Below are 18,498 nucleotides of genomic sequence, written 5' to 3'. Positions count from 1 at the left end.
TGGCGAACACAACCTCCCCATTATACCACCCTTACTGCTCAAAAGATCAAATAACACATGGCCCCATCTCCCTACTCTCTGCTCTTCTTGAAGGACCCACAACATCTAAGCAAACAAAATGGATGGTTTCATAGGAATTGTGGGTGTGTTTTAGTTCTGGGACAACAGAACTATTAATAAGGGTCTATTTTTATTTTCTCTTGGAAACTGAAGGACATTGGGAGAAAGATCTTTCAAGGGATGATAAGAACCTCTCTGAGGACTTGGTTATTACCAAGTGAAATGTTATCTTCCTGGGAAATGAAAGGGGTAGGGCATCCTATGAAGACAGGCTGCTATTACAGAGCCCCTGTTTTCCTTGGTGATTTCACATGTCTGCCAGTGTTCCTACTTAGAAGCTAAGGGTTTTAGGCCACATGTTTTGTGTACCTTTTGCAACTCCCGCTACACTTAATGATTGGCACCAAGCAGGTGACTGTCGAATGAATGATTCCAGTTTGGGTGCGTTAACCCATCCTTCATTATTGGCCACTGCTATTTGTTGAGCATACACCATGTACCCAGCACTATGCTGGTTTGCAGGGGTAGAAGATGGGAAGAATCAGTCACAACGTCTTCTGGGCTTTCTGTTGTTCTAGGAATTTCTCTACTCTTCATGATTACTTTCTGGGATTCTGGTTGTGTTATGACAGTCTGATAACGTTGCTGATGAAAACATTAAAAGATGAACACAGAAGAAAAAAAATTAAATAAAAAAAAAATAGCCGGGCATGGTGGTACATGCCTGCAATCCCATCTACTAGGGAGGATGAGGCAGGAGAATCACTTAAACCCAGGAGGCAGAGGTTGCAGTGAGCCAAGATCATGCCATTGCACTCCAGTTTGGGCAACAAGAACAAAACTCTGTCTCTAAAAAAATAAATAAATAAAAGAAAGAAAGAAAGAAAGAAGAAAAATTTAAATAAAAGACGGACACATACAGAATGTCAGGAAGTGCTTCAACAAGCCTTTATCCAGAGTATTCTACTGAGGTTTCCACTGCAAAATCTCCCTTAGGATTCTGCAGTGGCTACCACATTTTGGTTCTATAAAAACAACCTCCATCATCATCCAAAAATAACCCAACATCAGCTCTGCATTGTCAGCTTCCTAGTCTTCTTGTGAAAGAGCTTTATCATTTCTGGTACTCTTCCTTCTTCTTTCTTTATTTCAAATTTGTTTTTGTGGATCTAGTTTACACCTGGTATCATTTTCCTTCTGTGGAATTGGACTCTTCTCAAATGCTTTGCAGTTGTTGGCTTTGGATCTCAACTTATACAGTAAACACCTATCACTATTTATTACCACTAATGCTACTCTTGGAACATTTCCAGATGACCTTATGGCTCCAATTGTTGACTACAAGAAAACAGTGTAGTGAACGGAAGAACACAGATTCATTAAAGACATTTTGCTGTTACTTTAGGAGTTATCAAATTCTACAACCAACTGTAATCATTTGTTTACAATGTATATAAAACACAGTCTCTTTGAGACTTTTACGTAAGGATAGGCCAACATGATTAATTTAATATCAAGATGCATGCTGAACCAAAGCTCCTCTTATGTACTTTTAAGTGAAATAAAATTTATACACGGTAACCTGCCCAGATATTTGTTCATTTCCCTTATAATTGTTGAATATATTTCTATAAAATTGTTTATAATATTCCTATATTATATTTTAACATTTGTAGGATCTGTAGTAATATTCCTTTTCCTGATATTATCTGTAAGTTGTATTTTCTCTCCTTTTAGAAAAATCACTCCTTTTTTTTTTTTTTTTTTTTTTTTTTGAGATGGAGTCTTGCTCTGTCGCCCAGGCTGGAGTGCAGTGGCACTCCAGCTCACTGAAACCTCTGCCTCCCAGGTTCAGGCGGTTCTCCTACTTCAGCCTCCTCAGTAGGTGCCCGCCACCACACCTGGCTAATTTTTTGTAATTTTGGTAGAGATGGGCTTTCACCGTGTTAGCCAGGATGGTCTCGATCTCCTGACTTCGTGATCCTCCTGCCTTGGCCTCCCAAAGTACTGAGATTACAGGCGTGAGCAACTGCTCCCAGCCCAGAAAAATCACTCTTACCAGTGGTTTATCAATTTATTCTTTTCAAATACTCAACTTTGAGCTTTGTGATTTTCTCTATTATTTGTCTTCTTCTACGTCTATTTTCAATTTTATTGATTCAGTTGTTATTATTTTCCTTTTCCTACTTATTTTGAGCTTAATAAATTCTTTCTTTTTACTTTTTCATTGGTTTTAAATCATTTAAACTTTTCTTCTTTTCTAAGGAAAACACGTAAAGCGTTATATTTACCCTAGGTATGTGACTTTAGCTGCATCCCACAAATGTTGATATGTTGGGTTTTCGTTTTTTGTTGGATATGTTTTCTAATTTCCCTTGTGAGTTTTCTTTAACCTGTGGATTGTCTTTGACACACAGATTTTCTTCGATAACTTTTTATCTCTAGTAAATACTTTTTATGTTGAAGTCGGCTTTGTCTAATATCCATTCCGACTTTTTATGATTGGTGCTTGCACAGTGTATCTTTTTACATTCTTTCACTTTTAGTCTATCACCATATTTATATTTAAAGTGTCTCTTGTAAACCATATATAATTGTATGTGGTGGACTGTTATACTAATGTCCCCAAAGATTACCCCTCCTGCTGTATGGTCCCTGTATGGTCCCCTCCCATACTGGCTCTGCATGTGGCCATGTAACTTGCTTTAGGCCACAGGACATCTGTAAATATGACAAAAACTAAGACTCTATTAGCACATGAATATTAGAGTTTGTTTTGTTGGACTGTTGCAGCCACCATGAGGGAAAACCTGGTCTTTTCAACTCCTTGAGAAGGAAGGACCATATTGAGAGAGAGATCTTCTGCTGTTCCAGATGCATTATATTTCCCAGCTGAGCCTAATCCCCAGCTGATCCTATATATAAGCTGCATAAATAAGTGCAGGTGAAATCAGCATAAGAAATTATTGTTTCAAGCTGTACTATTTGGGGTATATTTTATGCAGTAATAGATCAATGATATGCTGGACCTTGATTCTTTAGCCAGTGTGACATTCTCTGCCTTTTATCTGGAATCTTTAGTTCATTTTATATTTAAGGTAAGTCTTGGCATGGTTGGGTTTGAGTCTACCATCTTGCTATCCCGCTGTTTGCTTTCTGATGGTCACTTCTGTTCTTTGTTTCTCCTTTCCTATATTATTTTGTATTGATCATGTACTTTTTAGTATTTCATCTCGTATCATCTATTAGCTTTTTAAAAACATAAAGCTAAATGTCTTGTCTTTCTTAAAGCAGTTGCTTTATGAATTATAATATGCATCCTTATTTTATCACAAGCTACTATAAGTTAATATTAGCTTACTTCTCATATAATAGAAAAACCTTTTAATATTATATTTCCATATAGTTCCCTCTTATCCTTTGTGTTATTTTAGTTCTCTGTTTGTAACAAATCCCAAAATAGTGTTGTTTCTGTCTTAGTCAATTGTCTTTTTATGAAATGATGAAAAGATAAAAAATAACCTTTTATATTTACCTAAATATTTATCATTCCTGGTACTCTTCTTTCTTCTTCTTTCTTTATTTTAAATTTGTTTTTGTGGATCTAGTTTATGCCTGGTATCATTTTCCTTCACCCTAAAGAATTCTGTTAGCATTTTTTTCAGAGTGCAGATTTGCTGATGATGATTCTCTTATGCATTTTTCCCCTTCTGAAAATGTCTTAATTCTGCCTTCAATATTTTAACTGGATATAGAATTCTAAGTTGATTTTTTTATCTTTTATCTCTTTAAAGATATTGGACCTTCATTTTCTGGATTGCATGATTTTTTTCCTAATAAAAAGTAAGTTATTATTTTTAACATTGTTTCTCTTTAATATATCTTTCCTCCTTTCCCTCTGGCCGCTTTTAAGATTTTTCAGACACTTGACTATGATGTACTTATGTGATGCTTTCTTTGCATTTGTCCTGCTTGAGATTCTTTGATCTTCTTGGATCTGTGTGTGGATCATGTTTGGTATTCCAATTACACAAATACATGTTATCAAGTCGTATAGATCACTTGATATTCTCCCAAATGAAGTCACAGGACTGCTTCATTTTCTCCCTCCAGCCCTCAAACTGTTCCAGAAAGGGAAATTATCAGTTTGGATAATTTCTATTCACTTGTTTTGAAATTTATTAATCCCTTGTCTGCGGTGTTCAGTCTGGTTTTAAGCCCATCTGAAAAATTTTTTATTTCAAATAATGTATCTTTCAGTTCCACAGTTTTCACTTGGTTCTTTGAGTTTTCTTGTTTTAATTTCTGATGACCCATATCTTCCCCCATTATATTCACCTTTTCCTGTAAATTATTTAACCTATTTATAATAGTTGCTTAAAAGTCCCCTGTCTGTTAATTCAAATAACTGAGTCATCTGTGGTTTGTTTCTATTAGCTATGTTTTTCTTTATTGTGAATAATATTCCTGTGCTTTTTCCCATTTTTCATAATAGTTTACATTTCAGTCACTGAGTATAAAAAAGGCAGTGGAGACTTCGGTATAATATTGATTTGCGATTTGCGTTGTTTACTCACTGCAGAGCGTAAGCCTTTTATTCTTTGTGAGCTAGGATGAGGGGCTGATCATTAGATTCCTCCTTGAGTCAGGGTGAGCTTGGGCTGGGCTGCACCTTTTGTTAGATTCAAGGTCTCTGTTATTAGGCCAACTCCTGGACTTTTGCCCTGCCCTGCCTTTGTGATCTTCTCAGTATTTGAGTTGGTAGATGGCTAGGTGCAGCTTCAGATATTTTTGCTTGACCTTTGTATTTTACTCCGGTAGGACTCCAGAATCCAAGCACAATGGGAATCCACCTAATTACGTGATTTCTCTCTACTTTGCAGGCAATTCCTCCACTGCTGCTTTCTTGGAAAAATGCAGAAGTGTGGGTGAGGGGGGATAACTTAGGCTGAGAGATTTCTTTTTCATTTCAGATTCTAATGCCTCCTTCTGGCACACATGGTTATATAAGACTTAGTTGACTTTTCCTTATTCCTGCAGAGTCTCTGTCTATGGCAGACCCACTCCTCCAATTACCCAAACCTAGACCAGGCATCCACCTTTAAGCATGGAAGCTTCTGCAGAAGCTTCTCTGCTTAGCTATTATATAAAGGGGTTGTTTCTCTCTAATTCAGTTAATCAGTGCTTCCTGCATCTCTACTAGCCTCAAGGAAACATATGAATTTTATTTTGTCTGGGCTTTTCTGGTTGACCATGGAAATGAAGGCTTTTCACATCTCTGAATATCATAAACAGAAGCAGACATACTTTACAGTTCTTTCCTAAATGTTTGTGACTACCCATTTGTGTCAAATCAGAAAGAAAAATACTAGATGCTGACTACCAGCATACAAATATACTCTAGTATCTCTTATCTTAAAAAAAAAATTTTTTTTAAGTCCTCTTTGATCCCACATCTCCCTCTAGCTACTGACCTATTTATCCACATCTCTCTTTATGACACAGCTTCTTGAAACTTGTTTCCTCACTCCTTGTCTTTTCTGGTGGGGTCCTTCTTCAAATGGTTAGTGATCTTTGGCTGTCTGTCCATATCAAATGAATGAGACTAAAAGCCTTGTTGGAAGCTCTGCATGCATGGTGGGCATGCCGATTGATGAACGACCAGTTTTGTTTTGTTTTTTTATAACAGTTTTTTGGTGTTGTTGTTGAAGACCCTCAAATATCATTGTATGTGTATGTATATTTCCCTCTAAGACATTTATTTCTACAGAGAAGTAGTTTTTAAACTCTTTTCTTAGATTTTAAGTCTGAAATTGGACAAGGAAGAAGGCTGGAAGTAGCAACATTTGTTCTGCAGATGTCTCTATAATTTCTCTGTGCCTGGTGTCCCTGACTATGAAACCATTCTTGTGCAATTTTGTCAGAAAATATGCTTCTCCTCTCTGGTGGAGGAAAAGAAGGGATAATTTTCAAACTATAGTGGGAGGGACGGATGGTTCTGAAGGTTGAAGAGCTTAGGTAAACTTTTAAACAATCAATATTCCAGTTTCACTCTCTAACCCTTCCTTGCCTTTTGCAATATCCAGGTTTTGAGCTTTCTAGGATTCTACAAGGCTACATGGCTTATTCATCTTCAGTATTTCCTTCCACAGGATTATATTTGACTTTTCTCCACAGTGCCACATCATTTGCCATTCTTCATTCCCTTCTATTCTTACATGTGGTGTTTTTATGGTTTAAATATTTCTCAGTTTCCTCAAAGATGGTCTTTGTGCTTTTGTTTCAAGTTTTCCTGGTTTGGGGTTGGCTTTTTGAGAGAAAGGGGAAAACATTTTAACTTATTAAAATATTTTTATTTATTTTAATTTTTTTTTTTTTTTTTTGAGACAGAGTCTCGCTCTGCCACCCAGGCTGGAGTGCAGTGGCCGGATCTCAGCTCACTGCAAGCTCCGCCTTCCGGGTTTACGCCATTCTCCTGCCTCAGCCTCCCCAGTAGCTGGGACTACAGGCGCCCGCCTCGTCGCCCGGCTAGTTTTTTTTTGTGTTTTTAAGTAGAGACAGGGTTTCACTGTATTAGCCAGGATGGTCTCGATCCCCTGACCTCGTGATCCGCCCGTCTCGGCCTCCCAAAGTGCTGGGATTACAGGCTTGAGCCACCGCGCCCGGCCTATTTATTTTAATTTAAAAATATTGTTTTAAAATCGGAAGTCCTCATTTTTTAACCCACTCTGCTCTGACTTTTGCTTCCACAACTCTGCCTCTGCTGAAACTGCTTCTAGCAAGGTCCTCTACGTTACCAATCCAATGGTCACCTCTCTGGCTTCATCTTCCTCAACCTCTTTCCGCACAAGACGCAGTTGACCTCATTCGTTAAGCAACGCTTTCTTCTCTGAAGGATCTGAGAGTAGATTTGTGTTTCATGGCATGAATTCCATTACACCATACTCTCTCCATCTACCTCACCATCTGTTCTTTCTCACATTTCTATGTGAGTTGTTCCACCTCATCTAGAACTCTAAAAATTTGAGTTCTGGCTCCAGAACTCAGTAAGATCAGACCTGTTTTACAAGGTCACCTCATTCTTCCATGACTTCAGAGCCAAACTCCATCAAAGAAGCATGAGCTTTGGAGGAAGACAGACTCAGGATGAAAATCTTGTTCTACCTTGTGCTGGGTATGTCAGCTAACCTCCCTGAACTTTAGCTTTCTCAAAGTAAAACAAAGGTGTGGAATGCTAAGATCCACCAGATTTCTTCCAGCTTAGAATACTGCTTTTGATTTGAACTGGGAACCAAACAGCAAGCAGAAATAGAACCTGGCTATCTTCTGGGAACTGGAGAGGACACACTTGGCAGACAGGAATAGTCCATGATGTGACACAGGATCCAGTGCAGAGCCTGAAGTGAAGCTGACAAAGAGGCGCCCATCAGGGAATTTTTAAAGGTTGCAGCATAAGCTGGCATAGAAGGTAAGAGTGATGGTTTAACCACAGGACAAGATGAATTTGTCTAAACTCTTCTTTACACAACTCTATTTTCATTGGTCGCACATTTGTGCAGTAATTTCACCTTGTGGTTTTCTATGGCACCATCTGGCTTTTGAAATAAACCCTGTGAGACCTTCACATACCTTAAGACTTAGCAATTTAACTCCTGGTTATTTATAGGTATACCCTGGATATATTGTGGATTCTGTCCCAGACCACCAAAATAACGTGAATATTGAAATAAAGTGAATCTCACAATGTTTTTGGCCTCCTAGTGCATATAAAAGTTATGTTATACTATATGGTAGTCTATTAAGCATGTAATAGTACTATGTCTTTAAAAAATACATACTTCAAATTAGCCGGGCATAGTGGCAGGCGCCTGTAATCCCAGCTACTCAGGAAGTTGAGACAGGAGAATCGCTTGAACCCGGGAGACGGAGGTTGCAGTGAGCTGAGATCATGCCATTGTACTCCAGTTTGGGCAACAAGAGCAAAACTCTGCCTCAAAAAAAAAGTGCACACTTCGATGAAAAATGCTTTATTGCTAAAGATTGCTAAAGATCATCTGAGCCTTCAGTGAATCATAATCTTTTTGCTGGTGGAGGGTGCTGCCTCGATACTGACGGCTACTGACTGATCAGAGTGATGGCTGCTGAAGGTGGGGTGTCTGTGGCAATTTTTAAAAATAAGACAACAATGAAGTCTGACCCATCAATTCACTCTTCCTTTCAAACAAAATTTCTCTGTAGTATGTGATGCTCTTTGATAGCATTTTACCCACCATAGAACTTCTTTCAAAACTGGAGTGAATCCTCTCAAACCTTGTTGCTGCTCTATCAACTAAATTTAAGGAATATTCTAAGTCCCCTGTAATTTCAACAATGTTCATAGCATCTTTACCAGCAGTAGGTTCCATCTCAAGAAACCACTTTCTGCTCATCCTTAAGAATCAAGTCCTCATGAGTTCAGGTTTTATCATGAGATTGAAGCAATTCAGCCACATCTTCAGGCTCCACTTCAAATTCTGGTTCTCTTGCTGTTTCTACCACATCTGTGGTTACTTCCTCCACTAAAGTCTTGAACCCCTCAAAGTCAGTTGTGAGAGTTAGAATCAACTTCTTCCAAGTTGCTGTTAATGTCGATATTTTGGTCTCTCCTGTATGAATCACAAATGTTCTTACTGGCGTCTACAATGGTGAATCCTTTCCCAAAGGTTTTCAATTTACTTTGCCAAGATCCATCCAAGGAATTACTATGTATGGCAGCTATAGACATGCATTTCTTAAATAATAAGACTTGAAAATCTAAATTACTCATTGATCCATGGGCTACAGAATGGATGTTGTGTTAGCAGGCATGAAAACAACATTAACCTCCTTGTACATCTTTATCAGATATCTTAGGTGACCAGGTGCATTGTTAATGAGTAGTAATATTTTGAAAAGAATGATTTTTCTTTCAAGAAGTATATCTCAACAGTGGGCTTAAAATATTCAGTAAACCATGCTGTAAACAGATGTGCTGTCATCCAGGCTTTGTTGTTTCCTTTAGAGAGGACAGACAGAGTAGATTTTGCATCATTCTTAAGGGCCCTAGGATTTTCAGAATGATAAATGATCATTAGCTTCAACTTAGAGTCACCAGCTACATTCACTCCTTACAAGAGAGTTAGCCTGTCCTTTGAAGATTTGAAGCCAGGCTTTGACTTCTTTCTATCTATGAAAGTCCTAGATGGCATCTTCTTCCAACAGAAGGCTGTTTCATCTCCACTGAAAATCTGTTGTTTAGTGTAGCCACCTTCACCAATGATCTTAGCTAAATCTTCTGGGTAACTTGCTGCAGCTTCTCAATCAGCACTTGCTACTTCGCCTTTTATGTTATGGAGATGGCGTCTTTCCTTAAACCTCATGAGCCCACATCTGCTAACTCCAAACGTTTTCTGCAGCTTCCTCCCCTCTCTCAGCCTTCTAGAAATAAAGAGTTAGAGCCTTACTCTGCATTAGGCTTTGGCTTAGGGAATGTTGTGGCTGTTTTGATCTTCTATCCAAACCACTAAAGTCGGCAATAAGGCTGTTTTGCTTTTTAAACATTTGTGTGTTCACTGGAGTAGCACTTTTTGTTTCCTTTAGAAACGTTTCCTTTGCATTCACAACTTAGCTAACAGGCACAAGAGGCCTTGCTCTTGGCCTGTCTTGGCTTTTAACCTGCATTCCTCACTAAGCTTAATCATTTCTAGTTTTGAATTTAAAGTGAGGAACTTGCAACTATTCCTTTCACTAGAGCACTTGGAGGCCATTGAAATGTTGTTAACTGGCCTAATTTAAGTATTGTTGTATCTCAGGGAATAGGGAAGCCCAAGGAGAGGGAGAGGGAAACAGATGGGGAACAGCTGGTTGATGGAGCAGTAAGAATATACACATTTGTCAGTTAAGTTTGCTGTCTTATATGTGTGTGGTTTGTGGCACCCCAAAACAAGGACAGCAGATAGTAACATCAAAGATGACTGATCACAGATCACCATAACAGATATAATAATAATAATGAAGGTTGAAATATTGACAGAATGACCAAAATGTGACAAGGAGACAGATAATGAGCATATGCTTTTGGAAAAATTGTTCAACAGACTTGCTCAAATCATGGTTGCCATGAACCTTCAATTTGTAAAAAACATAGTACCTGCAAAGTGCAATAAAGCAAAGTACATAAAGAAATTCTTGCTTTTGCCCACCCTACCCTCAACAGGAGGCAAGTATAAGCATGTTCATTTCTGCTTTGTTTATAATGGCAAAAAGTTAGAAACAAATTGTCTACGAATAAGAGAGCAGGTACGTACAGGTGGTGCGTTATTACAACAAAATATGATAAAATAGAAAAGTATGCACTAGTTAAAATGAACCAACCTGCTATATGTATCTACACAAAAAACATCTCAAAAACATGACATTAAGTATAAAAAGCAAGTTCAAGAAAAATACATGCAATATGACCATTTAAAAAACAAAGTTTAGGCTGGCCATGGTGGCTCATGCCTGTAATCCCAGCACTTTGGGAGGCCTAGGTGGCCAGATCACTTGAGGTCAGGAGTTTGAGGCTAGCCTGGTCAACATGGTGAAACCCCATCTCTACTAAAATAAAAACAAAAAAATAGCTGGGCGTGGTGTTGCTGGCCTGTAGTCCCAGCACTTTGGGAGGCCTAGGTGGCCAGATCACTTGAGGTCAGGAGTTTGAGACCAGCCTGGCCAACATGGCGAAACCCCATCTCTACTAAAATAAAATTTAAAAAAAATAGCTGGGCGTGGTGTTGCTTGCCTGTAGTCCCAGCTACTCGGGAGGCTGAGGCATGAGAATTGCTTGAACCTGGGAGGTGGAGGTTGTAGTGAGCCAAGATTGTGCACTGCATTCCAGCCTGGACAACAGCAAACTCTCTCAAAAATAAATAAAATTTAAAAAAAAGTTTAATATGAATATATATTATAGCTCATGCACATAAAAAAGTATGCAATATCCATTGAAATGGCAAATCCCTAATTCATGATAATATTTATCTCTGGCGAGGAAAGAGAAATGATAAGTATACATAGGAGATGCTGCATGTAACCTCTTATTTCACAAACGTGGTGGTGGGTAATGAGTGTTCATTAACCTTTTTTTCTATACTTTTGTTATACCTCAAATACTTAATCACTTAAAAAATTGAAGGTGAGTAGCAAAGACTGAACCTGGAGTTCTTGAGGAGGCATTTGGAGGCTATCAGAATCGGCATTTAATACAAGGCTCAACAGGTCACCCACACTGGTGGCAAAGGAGCTGAGTCAGGTGACAGCCACATGGCTTCAGAGGTAGAATTGTGGATGTGGACCAGTACTGGGATTGTTTTTGTTGGGCCATAAAAAATATGTTGGTTTTGGCTAGCTAGCTTTGGATAAGAGGATGCTACTGTTCTTTGGTTCTGTTGACTACTTCTAAAGTTCACCTTGCTATCTCCATCCAGACAACAGAAATGTTTCTGGGCACTGCTTTGTCAGTTTTTATTCTTAATTTGTATTTGCCACATGAGGAGTAGCAGGTGAAGGGTGGTACTGAAGCAGGTGATGTGCTGGGGTCTCTGTTAGGTGCTTTCCATACATTAATTCATGAAAGTCTCATAACAACTCCATATGGTGGGCATTACTATCTTCATTTCACATGTGAGAAGACAGATTCCGAGAAGTGCAATCACATGCACATGGTGGTGGAGCCCAAATCGGAAACTATAATGGGTCCTGGTCCAAAGTCTGTGTTTTCTCTGTTACATCTGTGGTGCCCAAACTTGGTATGTAATAGTGTACTATATACAAAGACACAGGAAACACATTTTTTTTTTTCTGGAGCATAAATTATACTCCAAAATTTGAGAAAGAACTCAACAGGATTTTTATGTAACATCATATATAATGGAATTATGGAATTATATTATGGAATAGAATACACACGCATGCACATTTTTAAGATAAAAGAACTTTAAAGAAGTTCTTGATTTTAACAAGGCACTTCAAACTATACTGTGGGGCTCCAGGGGGTACACTTTTACTTTCTTCTCCTAACAAGGGTACTCCAGAGGAAGGGATTGAGAAGCAGTGGACTACACTACTCTCACAAATCAATCTGTTCCCAGACCTGCTAAATTGCTCCATGATGATTTCTTTTTCCCATCGTTGTGACCAACATGCAGAGCCCTTAGACAAACCTTCTGTAGAGACATTGCCTGTGCGCCCTTATCTGGAAGAAGTCTCCCTACAACCATTACACAAAAGGAAACAATAATTTTCATCTGGCCTCATGTTGAGGCAATATTTTCTACCTGCATCCCTCTATATAGGGATAGACTGGCCAAATGTTAAAACTTCAGAGAAGGGTGTGGGCCAAGGGGAGCTGGGGACTCGCCGTTTGAATTACTGTTGGGCCTACTGTGATGATTTGAAGTGGGATTTGTCCAGGACGATTTGGGGCCATTCCTTAGCTTGTTTATAAAAACCCCTAACAACAACCACAATAGTAACAACAACCAATGTTGATTGAGCACTTACTATGTGCCTGCATTGTTAACCTTTCCAACAGTTCTGTGAAGTGGGGATCATCATTGTATTCACTTTATAGATTAAAAAAACAGAGGCACAGAGAGGTAAGGAACTTGCCTATGGACTCAGACCACAAAGTATTATCTCCCAATCAACAGTACAAGAGAATAAACAAATGCCCCACTCCCTCACCATTTGTCTTAATTTCGCCATCAAGCCCTCACACAACTAAAAGAACAGTACCTCAAAATGAAATGAATCCAAGTTCTTTCAAGCACTAAATATCTTAAGACTCTTTCTCCTTGTTGCTTTTAAATTTAGAAAAGGCCTTTAGAACTATGTCTCTTGGTAATGGCAGCCTGTAATCATTCTGCTCCAGGAATCAAGTGATGTCTTCAGAGTATGTCATTTTCCCCTGTGACACTAATAGCAAAACCACACTCTCAACCAAACCAAAGGATGACTGAGAGGGAGAGAGACGTGTGGTCTCTTGGTTTCTACTCAGCAGTTGCAGCCAAGTGTTCTTGGCTTCCATTCTACCTCCTTAAGCAATAAGTAAGATACTCAACCTCTTACCCCCATCTGTGAAATGCTGATGCTACCTTTTTACCTCTTTGTGAGGAGTATTTCCAAGCTCCAGTTTCCAAAAGCCCACGAAGATGAAATGTGTAGAGGGTATAGGCTGCCTCGGGGAACTGTTTTCTTAAAGATGTCAGAGGGTTTGAGTGATGAATTGTGTATGCTTGGATTTGTTTTAAGTTTAAAACTGTACATAATAGTAAAATCATGGGAAATCCTACAGTATAGTAATTAAGAATGTGAACATTGGGATCGTGCTTTTTGAGTTCAAATTCAGGTTCCTACACTTTCACATTACAGTGGCCATGAGCTTTCTCCACCTTGATATCCCCATCTTTGATAATACATATAATAAATGCAATTCTCAAAACTACCAAATTAGGTAGATACTATTATTTTCTGTGATTATAGATGAGGAAAGTATACGAGGCTACTGGTATATAATAAGCCCTTAATAAAAGATTATATTTAGATATACACACATATGCATATGTATGTACATACACATATTGGTGGCTTCCATCTGAATATTACACAGACAAGAAACAAAATAATACATGCAGAGGCAGTATGTACTGGGTAGCTTTGTAATGTAATAGAAAAATCACTGGGTTTAAACTTTTTAATTTTGTGAGTTAAAAAAAAGGTGCTGCCAGTGAGTATATGAATGAATTTGAGCAAAGAATTCTGTCTCTCTGGGAATCATTTTCCTCAGCAGTAAAATGAGGTCAGTGGGTTGGATAAGATATAATAATTCTTTGACTCATAGTTGTTCTGTTATGATATGTTTTTTAATCTTGCAAAGTTTGGAAGAAAGGTGAAATTTCCAGTCAAAGATAATGATCTTGGTCTGCATATTTTAACTGTTGCTTCTTTTTCCAAATTTCTGTGGAAATAGCTAACTGGTATAGTAGAGAAAATGTTTCTTCACTGCTGCAAAATAGGCAAGGATGCCAGAAACTTCGAATTTCTGCATGATGTGGAGCTGCTGAGGTCAGAGTGAGGGAAGGATTACCATCCTGGGACCCTAGAGCACAAGAAGAAAAGCCTGGAGGATGGCAGGGAAGTGAAGGAAGCTAGTTCTTAACACAGTAATCCAGCATCTACACCTGACCATCTCCTTTAGCTTCAGCTTCCTCTTTGCCTTGGAAACACTGCTGGGTTTCTGCTCTGCCTAAGATAAAATTATGCTACATATAAATGTTCTCATTTTCCTTAGCCAGAGCTCTTAACATTTTCAGCAAGGATCTTGCATGATCTGCTGCAGAACTTTTCCCAAATCCCAGTACTGAAAAGCCGATGTGGTTCCATTTTTAAGTCACTATACTCAGAAAAAGTCTCAGCAGTTGGGAAGAAGAGGACCAATTTTAGCAAATTGAGAAAATATTCCCCTTTGAAATAAAGTCATATAAAAAATAAGGGAGCACATATAACCAATTCTAATTTATGTTTATGTTGAAGACATTCTAATTTATATTTATGTTGAAGACATACCTTCAACAGCAAGGTCATACACAGGTGGAAAAATTCAGGAACAGGAAAGTATTCATAGGGATGAAAGATATTAATTATCAGTTGAAAAATGCAATGGAAGCAGTGAAAAGTAAGCTGGGTGATTGTGAAAACGGAAAAAAAGCAAAATAAACAACTTAGACTGGTAATTACAGGACCTGAATGAAACATTCTCTCAGATGTCAAAGAAAAATAATAGAAAGATTAAAAAGTTAGAATATAGAGAGATATTGGATAGATTCAAAATCCAATAGACAGAAGAAATGTTAATCACAAGAGCCACAGAAGAAAAATGTTTTAAGCTAAAAAAAGTGTATTAAGTCTTCAGATAGAATGGCTCAAGTACTATACAAAGTACTGTAAAAAATCAATGAAAGGACTATACCTGGAAATATTCTGCTGATATTTTAAAAATATGTATGATAAAGAGAAAAGTTCTATAAGCAGCCAGAAAGAGAAAACAGGCTACCCATATAGGAGAGATATATTAAATTGGTATCTCTCCTTTCTAATACATGCAAGTTGACTAGGTCTTTAGAAAACGTAGGGGGAAAGAGAGTTAAGACACAAGAACTTTATATTCAATGGAAATATTTACCTGGAGGTGAATACAAAAAAATTGCCATATAAATAGTGACTTAGAAGTCTTAATATTCACATATTCTTCAGGAAAATCTTACCTAAAAAAAAGACTCAGCAAACTGAGGAATTAAAAATATATAATTAAAATTTAAGTACTGGAAAGGAATTATGTGTGTGAATGTGTGAATGTATTCATATATACTCAATGAAATCAGTAAATCTTACAGTAAGTTTAAATAATTATTGTTGATATGTTTATAGAATACAAAGCAAATATTTCTTAAAAGAAATTCAGCAAGAAGAATCAGTAGATACTTATTCAATTCTTGTCACTATCAAGACAAGCAAAAGTCTTTTCAAATCATTGAAAAATTACACAAAAATCAACGAAAGTAAAAAATAAATGAAAAAGATATCAAGAAATTCAAACAAAATTCAAGTTTAATAATATTAATTTTGGGCAAAGGATATAAAGCCAAAAGCACTAAAGGTGGCAAAAAGATTATTTTATATTGATTAGATTACAGGTATGAGCCATTGTGCCAGGCCCATTAGGAGAGCTTTTGATTTAAAATTTTTACACTGAGAGGTCAAAGGAAACAAAGAAAGATATAACTATTTTGATATGGCAAAAGGGTATTTAACATAACAACTATCTCAGATAAAAAAATGTTAATAATCTTGCATTTGAAGAATCCTTCCTTAACAAAGTAGATAAAATTTATGAAGTTAGCATCCAATAAAATGCATAATTGTAAAACCGAACGGGGAATTAAAGTCTGAAAATTTTAGAATGTAAGAAGATACACAGGAAGATATACTAGCTATAAATATTAGAAAAAAGGATAGAATTAATCATAGATACTACAATCACCTTATTGGAAAACTACTTAAAAATTAATTAGAAAACTATTAGAACTAATAAAATGTTTCATTAAAGTGGTAGTTATAAGAGGGTGGGCGTGGTGGCTCACACCTGTAATCCCAGCACTTTGGAAGGCCGAGGTGGGTGGATTATTTGAGGTCAGGAGTTCGAGACCAGCCTGACCAACATGGTGAAACCCCATCTCCACTAAAATGCAAAAATTAGCCTGGTGTGGCGACGTGCACCTGTAATTCCAGCTACTAGGGAGGCTGAGGCAGGAGAATCACTTGAACTCGGGAGGTGGGGGTTGCAGTGAGCGGAGATTGCGCCACTGCACTCCAACCTGGGTGACAGAGCAAGACTCCCTCTTAAAAAAATAAAAATAATAAAAATAAAAGAAATAAATCTACCAAAAACCTGTTGGAAACCTATTGTTTTCCCCAAAACTAATATTTCTGAAGCTTTTTTCTTGGCAGGGGATGAGGATGGGGGCTGCATGCATATTCTCTCCTACAGAAAACCCACTGACATGCACATTTTTGTAAATCATTTTATGGAGTTTGATAGAAGCCCATGGATCACAAACTACAGGTTCACCAGTCAAGAGTGAAGAATGGCAGTTTGGAGTATACAACAGCAAAGCATTTCTTTCACAGTGGAGGCGAGACTTAAGATGCCTGGGGAAAAAACGTTGACAATTAGACTAATTTGAAGGAAAAAAACAACACCGTACTGAGGGACGTAAATGAGACGTGATATATCCCTAAATAAGAAAATAAGTATAGAAAAAAAAATGCAGTGCCATTGCTGCTGAGTTAATCTGTATTTTTCACACAGTTCGAGTGAAAATCCCAGGGATATCTGGGAACATAAAAAATTATTTAAAATGTATGTGGTTGGAAAAATCCAGTAAAGACCAAGGAGATTTTCACCCAAGATTAGAAATGAGGATAGATTGGTCCTCCAGATGTTAAAACTAATTAAAACAATGTGATCCAAGTATAGTAACAGACAGAAAAACAGAACAGAATAGAAAACCCAGTAATAAACCCAAGCCTAGCAAAGAGTTTAACTGTTCAAGTTGTTGGTAAAAGATTATTACACAATGGTGTGGGAAGAACTGGCTAATCAATCGGGGAAAGAAACACTGGACGTTGACCTTGTACCTTACATCATAATAAATTCTAGAAGAAGTACCAATTTAAATTAAAAAGAATAAAAAATACTACAAGGAAAGGTAGTAATAAAAAGAACAATGGCAGCCCAATTACAATTATAAACAGGGGTGCTAAATTTCTAAATAATATTAAAAAACCAGAATTCAGATACACATTAAAAGAATACATCATAACCAAATTATACATATACAGAAATACTAGAATAATCCAATATTTAAAAATGTTTTTTATGACATTCACTGTACTAGTAGGTAAAAGAAAAATATCACCATCTTAACAGAAGGCAAAATTGCATTTGATTAAATTGAGCATCTACTTTTTTAAATGAATAGTTGAACTTCCTTGATACAGCCTTATTTCCAAATGATGATACGTTTGAAGTATTTCAATTAATGTAAGAACAAGACTCTCCTTGGAGTTTCCAGGGACTCATACGCAGTAATTAACATCATTTTATTCTAATAGTACTTAAATTGACATTGTACACTCTATTATACTAACGAAGTGACCTGCAAACTTTGTTATAGTCTATCAACTATTTAAACTGATGAAGCCAGGAAATCTCAGAAGAGCAACATGATACAATACAAAGCACAGGAGTTGGACCAAATTTAGAAACCAGAATCAGAATACTAGTTCGGCAGATTACTAGCTATTTGACCTCGGCAGGTTACCTAAACTTTTTGAGCCTCAGTGTCCTTATCTGTAAAACTGAAGTAACAGCAGCCCAGATAGAGTATACTTGCTACTGCCTATATCACCTGCTGATTACAACAGAAAAAGCAACCAAATAGACTGGAAAGTAAACAAAACTGGTGGACTGGGGAGGAAAATTTAAACCTAGAGAAATGACCCACACTGCCATGAGGTCCAGAATTTCCCCCGCCCCCACTCAAGTAGCTGCAAACTCCCCAGATATGGTGACAGACAAGTTTATAGATTCAAGAAGCTCTGCAAAGTCAAACTAGGGCACCCTGAAAGAAAACCATACCCACACGAATAATCAAACTGCTAAGAACTAAAAAGGAAGAAACTGTGAAAACAGAGAAAAACGACACATTCCATATGTAACAATGATTCAAATGACTGCATAGTTCCTTCCCATTAGAAAATAGAGTAATGATGGTTATATGAGGATAAATAAAAAATGATATATAAAGTGCTTTGCAGATA

The 18,498-nt window shown here is 37.4% G+C and overlaps 1 protein-coding gene across 2 annotated transcripts in view; it reads right to left on the bottom strand.

Annotated features, from left to right (window-relative positions):
• ANTXR1 (ANTXR cell adhesion molecule 1) overlaps positions 1–18,498 on the bottom strand; it is a 246,617-nt gene that overhangs the window by 192,962 nt on the left and 35,157 nt on the right. The gene's annotated exons all lie outside the window — the stretch shown is intronic.

Source organism: Trachypithecus francoisi, unplaced genomic scaffold (genome assembly GCF_009764315.1).
Source record: "Trachypithecus francoisi isolate TF-2019V2 unplaced genomic scaffold, Tfra_2.0 Lachesis_group17, whole genome shotgun sequence".
NCBI classification, from domain to species: domain Eukaryota; kingdom Metazoa; phylum Chordata; class Mammalia; order Primates; family Cercopithecidae; genus Trachypithecus; species Trachypithecus francoisi.
Note: the sequence above shows the minus strand (reverse complement) of the source record. Positions and strands in the feature narration are given on the sequence as shown.